Source organism: Triticum urartu, chromosome 4 (assembly GCF_003073215.2).
Source record: "Triticum urartu cultivar G1812 chromosome 4, Tu2.1, whole genome shotgun sequence".
Classification (NCBI taxonomy): Eukaryota; Viridiplantae; Streptophyta; class Magnoliopsida; order Poales; family Poaceae; genus Triticum; species Triticum urartu.
Genome location: NC_053025.1, coordinates 599,910,392 through 599,922,536, shown reverse-complemented (window position 1 = coordinate 599,922,536; position 12,145 = coordinate 599,910,392).

Genomic DNA, 12,145 nt, shown 5'->3' with positions numbered 1-12,145 from the left:
GAGTAAGACTCGAAACCTGACCGTGGCAGAATAGAGAGAAAGGACGAAGGTCGTCCCCTATGCTTTAGACGTAGGCTCTACAGTATGCTATGTTGTGTACCGCACCTAAAGTGTGCCTTGCCATGAGTCAGTAAGAGGTACAAGAGTGATCCAAGAATGGATCACAGGACAACGGTCAAAGTTATCCTTAGTAACTAGTGGACTAAGGAATTTTCTCGATTATGGAGGTGGTAAAAGAGTTCGTCGTAAAGGGTTACGCCGATGCAAACTTTGACACTAATCCAGATTATTCTGAGTAATAAACTGGATTCGTATAGTAGAACAGTTATTTGGACTAGCTCCAAATAGAACGTGATAGCTGCATCTAGGAGATGACATAGAGATTTGTAAAGCACACACGGATCTGAAAGGTTCACACCCGTTGACTATAACCTCTCTCACAAGCATAACATGATCAAACTCAGAACTCTTTGGGTGTTAGTCACATGGGGATGTGACCTTGAGTGTTAATCACATATCAATGTGAACTAGATTATTGACTCTAGTGCAAGTGGGAGACTGTTGGAAATATGCCCTAGAGGCAATAATAAATTAGTTATTATTATATTTCCTTGTTCACGATAATCGTTTATTATCCATGCTAGAATTGTATTGATAGGAAACTCAGATACATGTGTGGATACATAGACAACACCATGTTCCTAGTAAGCCTCTAGTTGACTAGCTCGTTGATCAATAGATGGTTACGATTTCCTGACCATGGACATTGGATGTCATTGATAACAGGATCATATCATTAGAAGAATGATGTGATGGACAAGACCCAATCCTAAGCATAGCACAAGATCGTGTAGTTCGCATGCTAAAGCTTTTCTAATGTCAAGTATCATTTCCTTAGACCATGAGATTGTGCAACTCCCGGATACCGTAGGAATACTTTGGGTGTGCCAAACGTCACAACGTAACTGGGTGGCTATAAAGGTGCACTATGGGTATCTCCAAAAGTGTCTGTTGGGTTGGCACGAATCGAGACTGGGATTTGTCACTCCATGTCACGGAGAGGTATCTCTAGGCCCACTCGGTAGGACATCATCATAATGTGCACAATGTGATCAAGGAGTTGATCACGGGATGATGTGCTATGGAACGAGTAAAGAGACTTGCCGGTAACGAGATTGAACAAGGTATCGGGATACCGACGATCGAATCTAGGGCAAGTACAATACCGCTAGACAAAGGGAATTGTATACGGGATTGATCGAATCCTCGACATCGTGGTTCATCCGATGAGATCATCGTGGAACATGTGGGAGCCAACATGGGTATCCAGATCCCACTGTTGGTTATTGACTGGGGAGTTATCTCGGTCATGTCTGCATGGTTCCCGAACCCGTAGGGTCTACACACTTAAGGTTTGATGACGCTAGGGTTATATGGAATAGATATACGTGGTTACCGAATGTTGTTCGGAGTCCCGTATGAGATCCCGGACGTCACGAGGAGTTCCGGAATGGTCCGGAGGTAAATATTTATATATGGGAAGTCCTGTTTTGGTCGCCGGAAAAGTTTCGGGTTTTATCGGTAATGTACCGGGACCACCGGGAGGGTCCCGGTGGTCCACCAAGTGGGGCCACTAGCCCCAGAGGGCTGCATGGGCCAAGTGTGGGAGGGTACCAGCCCCAGGTGGGCTGGTGCGCCCCCCCACCAAGGCCCAAGGCGCCTCCAAGAGGGAAGGGGGGCAAACCCTAGGGCAGATGGGCCCTAAGGCCCACCCCAGGTGCGCCTCCCCCTCTCCCCCTTGTGGCTGCCACCCAGATGGGATCTGGGGGCTGCTGCCACCCCTAGGGAGGGAACCCTAGCTGGGGGCGCAGCCCCTCCCCTTCCCCTATATATACTTGAGGTATTGGAGGCTGCAAGACACACGAGATCCTCTCCCTCTTGGCGCAGCCCTACATCTCTTCCTCCTCGTATCTCGTAGTGCTTGGCGCAGCCCTACTAGAGTCCCGCGCTCCTCCACCACCACCACGCCATCGTGCTGCTGCTGGATGGAGTCTTCCCCAACCTCTCCTTCTCCCCTTGCTGGATCAAGGCGTAGGAGACGTCACCGGGCTGTACGTGTGTTGAACACGGAGGTGTCGTCCGTTCGGCACTAGGATCATCGGTGATTTGGATCACGATGAGTACGACTCCATCAACCCCGTTCACTTGAACGCTTCCGCTTAGCGATCTACAAGGGTATGTAGATGCACTCTCCTTCCCCTCGTTGCTAGATTACTCCATAGAATGATCTTGGTGATGCGTAGAAAATTTTGAATTTCTGCTACGTTCCCCAACACCTAGCATGTACAGACATGGCCTCGGAACACGGAAGACCGAAAGGTCGAACATGAGTCGTATAGTGGATACGATCAACATGTAGATGTTCACCGATGATGACTAGTCCGTCTCACGTGATGATCGGACACGGCCTAGTTGACTCGGATCATGTATCACTTAGATGACTAGAGGGATGTCTATCTAAGTGGGAGTTCATTGAATAATTTGATTAGATGAACTTAATTATCATGAACATAGTCAAAAGGTCTTTGAAAATTTTGTCGTAGCTCACGCTTTGGTTCTACTATTTTAGATATGTTCCTAGAGAAAATTAAGTTGAGAGTTGACAGTAGCAATTATGTGGATTGGGTCCGTGAACTGAGGATTGTCCTCATTGCTGCACAGAAGGGCTATGTCCTTAATGCACCACTCAGTGTGTTGAACCTCGAGCATCGTCTGTAGATGTTGGGAAACATCTGACATACACGTTTTGATGACTATGTGATAGTTCAGTGCGTAATAGTAACGGTTTAGAATTGTGGCACCAAAGACGTTTTTGAAACATCGCAGAACATATAAGATGTTCCAAATACTAAAATTGGAATTTCAGACCAGTGCCACTGTCAAGAGGTATGAGACCTCTGACAAGTTTCTTAAGCCTGCAAACTAAGGGAGAGAAGCTCAATCGTTGAGCATGTGCTCAGATTGTCTCAGTACTACAATCGCTTGAATCGAGTGGGAGTTAATCTTCCAGATGAGATAGTGATGGTTCTCCATAGTCACTGCCACCAAGCTATTGGAGCTTCGTGATGAAATATAAAATATCATGGATAGACATGATGATCCTTGAGCAACTTGCGATGTTTGACACCGCAAAAGTAGAAATCAAGAAGGAGCATCAATTGTTGATGGTCAAACCACTAGTTTCAAGAAGTGCAAGGGAAAGAAGGGTACTTCATGAAACATCAAATCAGTTGCTGCTCTAGTGAGGAAACCCAAGGTTGAACCCAAACCCGAGACTAAGTGCTTCTATAATGAGGGGAACGGTCGCTGAATCAGAACTACCTAGATACTCGATAGATGAGAAGGCTGGCAAGGTCGACAGAAGTATATTGGATATACATTATAATGTGTACTTTACTAGTACTCCTAGTAGCACCAGGGTATTAAAATACCGGTTCAGTTGCTAAGTGTTAGTAACTCGACATAAAAGGCTACAGAATAATAGGAGACTAGCTGAAGGCGAGATGACGATATGTATTGGAAGTGTTTCCAAGGTTGATGTGATCAAGCATCGCATGCTCCCTCTACCATCGATATTGGTGTTAAACCTAAATAATTGTTATTTGGTGTTTGCATAGACATGATTGGATTATGTTTATCGCAATACGGTTATTCATTTAAGGAGAATAATGGTTACTCTATTTATTTGAATAATACCATTGTCACATCCCTAGTTTTGACAATGCCTAGTACTAGCATCTGGTGTTGCATCATGTTTACTTTTCACAGAAACTTGAAATGGGGACATGTGAAAGCCTCAGAAATCATTTCTAGAAATGACCAAGATAAAAATTGCTCCAAATGGGTCCAAGAAAATGTTCATGTTTCTCTCTGAAAATATTGGTCACAGGTAAAATTCAAACCAGTATTTTTAGGAGCTCATAAATATTCATTTTGGGCAGTTGGAACTAATGCAATAATTATTTGCATTGGATATATATGTTATATATTTTATATATGTCCAGTAATTCTAGGTAAATGTGAGGGGCTCTGGAATAATCCAAATAGTCCCTACAATAATTATCAGAAGAAAAGATAATGATTTAGTTCCTAAAACTAAATCAAGCTAATGTCAGAAATAGAAAAGAAAACAAAAAAACAGGAAAAAACCCTTATCTGGGCTCACTTGGTGGCCCAGCTGTGCTAGCCCAGCAGGCTGGCCCAGCTGACTGGAGATGCCAGTCATCCCCTAGCTCGCGCCAGTAGGCAGGGGGAACAACGCACACGCGCGAGGACACCACGCCACCAGGCTGCTTGCCTGCTTGCCTGGTCGTCTCCTCGGTGCCGTCCTAATATGCCCGACCTCCTCACTCGCCCCCTTGCTCTCTCCCTTGCCTCCTGTATCCATGGCCGAACCTTTCCCGAGCTTGCCGTCACCATGGTCGTGTCCACATCCATCCCCGAGCCTCTCCCACGTGCCCGCGAGATCCGCCAAGAAGCTCTCGGCCTCTCCGCTGAGTCACGCGGCGCCGGACACCCCCAAACGCCTTCACCGCTATCTTGTTCAACCTCGGGTCACCGAGATCGCCGGCGACCGTGCACCCGCTCCGACGCTTCCTCGAGCTAGCTGAGGCCACCAAACGAACCGCTGTGAGCTCCTGCGTGGATCCCCTCCTTCCCCCCCCCCCTTCGATTTCGAGCCTTAGACGTCGCCCCCTTGACGACCGTAGCCGCCGCCGCTTCAGCTCGTCACCGACGCAGCTCCGGTGACCAAATGGTCACCCCGACAAGTCCAACTTGCTCCCTGCAACGCGTAGTGCCCCGCTAGACCTTAGCCTCGCTCGTTTGCGCATCGCAACGCCAATCCCACACCCACCCGAGCTCCGGCAGCCGCCCAGCTCGACGGTGCGCCCAATTCCGTCCACCCCAGCTCCGGCGAAGGCCGCCGTTGGACTCGCCGCAACGCTAGCTTCTCGTAGAACCCACCCGCACGACCAGCCGTGGTCTGAAACGGCCTGCCAGCGATAGCCGCCGTGCACTGCTTTGCGCCGGTGATTAGTCGCCGGCTAAACCCCACTGTTAGCACTAATTAACTCCCCCCGCTCTCACTAACATGTGGGCCCAAGTGCCTAAATTAATTAGTTTAACTTCTCTATTAGATTAGTACTAATCTCAGAGGGCCCCTCCTGTCACCTTTGACTTGTACACGTCAGCATTGACTGGGTCCCACGTGTCAGCCTCAGTTGCTGACTCTGTGCCACTGACCAGTGGGCCCTACGGGTCAGGGTTGACCTGGACCAGTCGGTTGACCTGCTGACATCACTGGTACATCATGCTGACGCAGTAAATATTTTCTAGGATTTATAATAAATCAGAAATGATTTATTTATCTCAGAAAATATCCAAAACATTAAAAATTCATAGAAATTCAACGATAACTCCGAATGAAATAATTTATATATGAAAAATTATCAGAAAAATCCAATCTATCCATTGGTACTGGTTTCATGCATGATAAAGCAACTTAACCTTGTTGTATAGATCAAAACATGTTTATGCACTTTGGAAATTCATAGTTTGAATTTGAATTTGAACCTTGAGTTCAAATCAACCCAAACCCTTCTGTACTAGCTGCATTAGCTCAAACCACAGCATATTGCTACGTCATGATCATGCATCATATTGTGCATTGCATTGAACGTGTTTCTTCTTTGTTTGCCGGTATTGTTCCCCGTCGGTAGACGTTGTTCCGACGTTGTGATCGTTGACACTGATGAAAAGTCAATGCTATCTTCAGAAGTGCCAGGCAAGCAAAAACCCCTTGTTCATTCCGATACAATCCCACTATCTCGCTTCTGCTCTCATTTACTGCATTAAGACAACAATGCTTCAACTGTTACATGCTGCGGTAGTTGAACCCCTTTCCTCTGCATGTCCTGTCTTTGCCACAGTAAATAGATGAAACCCACTAGCATGAGTAGGAGTTGTTTGAGCCTTGATGTGCCTACTCCTTATGCTTGTTGTCATGCCTGCTACTGCTTAGAGTTGAGTCGGGTCTGATTCATCGGGGATGAATTGGAATGTGGTGAACATGTCTTACTGTTGAGATCTAAGTGTGTGAACACGATTTGGTAAAGGTAGCGGTGAGAGGCCATGTAGGAGTACATGGTGGGTTGTCTCATTGAAGCCGTCCTCAGGAACTGAGTTCTGTGTTTGTGATCGATGAAACAGTTAATACCACACATTGTGATCCTTAATTGACTCTCTCGGCTTCTTAATCACCCTTGTCCTCTGTCCAGGAGTTGCAAGTAGTTTCTGGTGTTTGTAGTATGCTGGAGGTCGTGGGCAGCGCTGACCCGTGGGGTGGGCTGTGATGCGGTAGGCACGTGGCACGGTGTACCGGGCGCCCGTTTGGTGTCTCGGGAACCTTGCTCACATCGTTCGGGGCCGTATGTGGAAACCTCGGCCGGACTCCCTGCGGATGGAACCTAAATAGGCGATAAACCTGGACTAGAGACTTGAGTGTTTAGGTAGGCCGTGGCCGGCACCCTCGCCGGGCTTCCGCTTGAAGGTTGCCGAGTACATGTCGTGTAAACGGCGATAAGTGGTGAGAGCATGTGTGAAGAAGTACACCCCTCCAAGGTTAACAACATCTATTCGAATAGCCGTGTCCACGGTAAAGGACTTCTGGGTTGTGTATAACAGTTCATAGATAACTTCAAGTGGATACTCTAAAACTCGCAAGATAAGCGTGAGTGCTATGGATGGCGTATCTCATAGGTTAATGGGAGCGGATCCATAGTGGCGTATTGCATGGTGAATATGTGGACTCGTGTTTGCTTATTTTATGTTTTGTAGAGAGACGACAGTCTCGCTAGTAGTTCCGTGTGGACTCCGACATTTAGCTTGATACCTCAGCTACGATCTTGTGCCCTCAGCAGGATCTGGTAGATAGTCAGGCTTCTCAGCCTTTTTCATTTGCAGATGTCTTTACCCAGACATGTTAAGCTTCCGCATGTGCTTTGACTTGTATGCTTTGAATGTTGGGTCATGAGACCCATGTTTGTAATATCTGGTTCTTCGGAGCCTAATGAATAAATACTTGAGTCATAGAGTCTTATTGTGATGCCATGTTGTATTTACACATATCGAGCATATTGTGTGTATGGTTGAAATGCTTGGTATGTGTGGGACCCGACAATCTAGTTGTTTATCCTTGGTAGCCTCTCTTATGGGGAAATGTGGTCTAGTGCTTCCTTGAGCCATAGTAGTCCGCTACAGCCCGGTTCACCGGAGTCCTGCTAGCCCAGCACTACTGCTCAGGACACTTGACTGGCCGGGATGTGTTTCACTTTGTTCCTGTGTCTGTCCCTTCGGGGAAATGTCACGCGGTGACATCCGGAGTCCTGCCTAGCCTGCTACAGCCCAGGTTACCGGAGTCCTGTTAGCCCAGTGCTACAGCCCGGATTCACACGCTGCTGACCGACATGCGCGAAGTTGTTTCATGTATGCCTGTCTCCATGGGTTAGTGCCGCTTTGGGTTCACGACTAGCCATGTCGGCCCGGGTTCTCTGTCATATGGATGCTAGCGACACTATCATATACGTGAGCCAAAAGGCGCAAACGGTCCCAGGCCATGGTAAGGCGACACCCGTGGGAATACCGTGCGTGAGGCCGCAAAGTGAAATGAGGTGTTACCAGCTAGATCGATGTGACTTGGAATCGGGGTCCTGACAACATTTGGTATCAGAGCTTGACTGCCTGTAGGATTACCAAGCCAAACTGGTCGAAGTTGAGTCTAGAAATGCTTTAGTTATAGAAGGGAATTGACTGTGGAAGGGAACGTAAGGCTCTTTTTACTCCTTTACCTTATGTCCTCTGATCTTAGTCACCCTCTTCTCTTCTACGGGGATTAAGAACTAGGCATTATCATCTATCTATCAAGATGATGAGTTACTATGATAGAGACTAATAGGATTGATGGATTTAAGCCCAGTTCAGTTTCTACTACTTCTATGTGTTGACAGTTGATCTCAGCACCTCGATATGATGTTACTGAGTGGTTATGCCACCATTTTGCATGATGTCTCAAATCTTTTGAGCATTTTACAGCCGTTATGCTGTCCGAGTCATCCTAGGTTTCTAAACGGTCTGATGCATTTGCAAATCCCTTCCTCCCGTTCCTGCTGCCCTTTTGGGCCAGATTAAGCACACTACATGGTCTGTGAGGTACTCCGTTGCCTCGGCGTATATGTTGGAGCTACTATTATGACCCTAGGTGTCTTATGAAACCACTCAGTAATCTAGCAATGTTTTGTGTTCCCAGTGTGATGATTCTGGTCATCATTCTCGAAAGCATCCCGTGATGTTATTAGTTAGTAGGTACTCTATTCTTGGGTTCTTGAACCCGAGATTCACTCTACTTACCTCATGTTCATAGTGTTTGCTAGTTCCTTTATGATATTAGTAGCCTTGCCTTAGTCCTCGAGGTCCGTAGTATTTCCTTCTTCCAAATACTATGAACCACTTATGGTAGAAGTTCCTCGTTGAACCGAACGATCACAACCAGAGTGCTCTTGACGAGCTCTCTATTCTATGATGTGACTCTGTTAGTTCTACCTTCTCTGCATGGGTTATCCGGAAGAAACCTGTTGAACTTGGTTTGACATACTAATCTATGCATCTACAACTCAGAAAGTTATATGTTCCTTTGAGTTGTCCCTCTTTAGTTGTATTCTAACCCTCTTCTATCAATTGATAGTCAAGAGTATGCGTGCATTCGTTCATCGAAACCTATTACTCTTGTGGTCCGTCAAGCCATTCTATTCCAGAATGACTAGGAGAAACAAACTCCAGTACCTTATCCATTTCTAGGATTGGGTCAAAGTAGTTGTATTCCACAGATCAAAATGCCAATCCAGTTTTGTTCTGTTCAACCTTGGAGTATTACCATCTTTATATCAAGAATATCATGGGAATTGCACACCATCCTATGAACTCTTGATACAGTGGTAATTCTCGCCATCATTTTTCATTCCTCGGTCCCCGTGTTGTTGCAACCGGAATGACGACAAGTGAATTATGATGTGTGAAATGAATACAACTAGCAACTCCGTTGCTTGGTAGCTAATGGACAATAATTTCATCCTTAGCGTGTTGGTTATTGAATCATCATTCTAAGATAGATTGTGCTACCTAGTCCTTATTTCTGGTGCACTCTTCGATCAATGAGTTAGGATTGTGTCGATCCCTCACTCTTTTGATCATATCATCTTGCCCTGAAAAGCAAGGTTGTTCTCGAGCTTAGTAACATATGGTGGTTCGTGATTTTCCGAATATCTTCTCGGAAGTATTACCAGGTTGTCCCCTGACTGTTATGTTGAGCTCGTGATCAAGTTGGTTTCTTGTGAACCACCCCTCCTACAAGAAACTGTGTTGGATATCCCTGAACTAGTTCGGTAAGCTAAACAATAACTTGGAGAGTTGGAAGATGAAAGCTTGTCTGACTTAGTTCGTATTAAGGGATATCTTTGTGTGTGTGTGTGTTGAAGAAAGATGATATCTCCATCGATTGGTCCTCATGATCAGTTGTTGGATCTATTGCCGTGTCAAAACTTTGACTTGAGTATGGGCTATCGTCAAGTCAAATCAGAACCAATGATGTTCGTAATGTTGTCTTACTCGTGGTTGATCCCTCGAGCATACACCATTACATCTTTTGGTCTGACCAATGCTATCACCGTGTTCACATGATGGTGGAAGTCCAGTGATATGGAAATTCCGATGAGTTGCTGTTGATCCCATCAGCAGCATTTTGTCTCCCCCATAATTAATATTGAACATCAACCTAGTGTTGGAAACTTTGTAAACAATGCCTTCATGTTCCGTTCATGAAGCATATGTTTGGATGAAAGTAGCGACTTCCTCCAAGTTCACGTGCAATCGATGCAAGTTGCCGCCGTGAATTCGAGAAAGATTGTTTTTGCTTCCTCTGGAATCATCCCAAGTTAGTCACGCATATGTGCGAAGTACTCTATGGTTTGGTACGTTGGCCGCCTCCATTCTATATGTGTTCCTAGAACACCAAGCCACTGATTGATTTGTTCAAGGAGAAGAAGATCCTTCTTAAGACCCGGGCTTATACAAGGACTTCGATATCCCCAATGATGGTTCCCCACCTGAACTCGGTAGTGCTTTATTGTAAGACTTCTACATGGTCATGCTTGTCTTGGACAACGTGTTCACATGTATGTAGCAGAACCAGCTCATGTTTTGGAGCTTACTATCGTAGTTCAATTCCCGAGAATCTCGCAATGTCATCTCGTCGATTTGTGTTGCAAACTTTCATTTTTCTTTCCAGACCTAATGAGTCTGGATTATCCTGACACCAGCCAGATCTGAATCTCAGGCAGATATGATGGTTGGAACCTTTCTCAAGAACTATAATATTGGTCTTTCTGTAACCCGGTAAAGTGGATGTTGTGGCCAACACACCCAACCGGAAGGCTTATTATTGTAGTATCTTGATTGAGAAAGTTGGCCACCTCCCCATAAGGATCTCGTAGAATTTATTCCACTAGTTGTTCCTTATGGATTTTTGTGTTCCCGAAGTCCGACCTTTTACTTGATGTCTAGATATCAAACCATATCTATGAATGGGTTACACTAGCACATCAAGGAGAACATTAGAAGCAGAGTGCTAAATGTCTCTTGGTCGATCATCCAGATTCTGTTTCCTTAGCCTCGCTAAGGGAAGTCTGAGAAGGTGTTATCTTCCTTTGTACCCGCATCATCCCTCACTAGTCATCATGGTAGTATGTCGTGTTGCCAGGATCCTTGCCACGGATGTTGGTAAAACCTTGATGAATATGGAAATGCTCAAGTTCTTGAGAGCACGCTCAGACACTAGGTTACTTCCTCAGTATCAAATGGAATGTGCCTTCCGTTTGCCGAGTTGTCTTATAACTCTAGTTTCCTTTCCAAGCTGAGTATGCCATTCTTTAGAATTCCTTCAAATGATCGTTTGTGATTTTCCATAGGCTGGTATAGAGAGTTTCAATGATATATGCATCAAAAGTAATTCTTTTTGCCACTTAAGGGAATATTTTACGAGTCACCTCTCCCAAGGTGCCCCATTATGGGATCATGGTAATTGTTTTCTCGCTACATTGAAACCCTCGTCAAGTTGTTTTTTCTGTCCCTCCTGATGCATGTTTTTCCTCTCAGCTCCAGAGATGTTTCTACGTATAATTATGTGAGTTGATCTTTTGATCATTAAGATGATCCTAAGTTGCTCGAACCTCAAGAAGATCGATTCTTCTAAAATTCTTCCTTTCTTCTCGTTGTCATGTTGGATGTAGTTCTCAAGGCAAGACATCAAGATCAAGGTGATGCAATGAATCAACATCCTCGAGAAAGACATCTGGATCGTGAAGATTGTATTAGCTTGTGTACCTCTGTCTTCTTACCTCATGACTTGAATCTCGGGACGAGATTCTTGTTTAGTAGGGGTGAGTTGTCACATCCCTAGTTCTGACAATGCCTGGTACTAGCATCTGGTGTTGCATCATGTTTACTTTTCACGGAAACTTGAAATGGGGACATGTGAAAGCCTCAGAAATCATTTCTAGAAATGACCAAGATAAAAATTGCTCCAAATGGGTCCAAGAAAATGTTCATGTTCCTCTCTGAAAATATTGGTCAGAGGTAAAATTTAAACCTGTATTTTTAGGAGCTCATAAATATTCATTTGGGGCAGTTGGAACTAATGCAATAATTATTTGCATTGGATATATATGTTATATATTTTATATATGTCCAATAATTCTGGGTAAATGTGAGGGGCTCTGGAATAATCCAAATAGTCCCTACAATAATTATCAGAAGAAAAGAAAATGATTTAGTGCCTAAAACTAAATCAAACTAATGTCAAAAATAGAAAAGAAAACAAAAAAAGGAAAAACCCTTACCTGGGCTCACCTGGTGGCCCAGCTGTGCTAGCCCAGCAGGCTGGCCCACCTGACAGGAGATGCCAGTTATCCCATACCTCATGCCAGCTACTGATGTTGCTACTGCTACTTATATAAAGATTTTCCTTTGATATTGA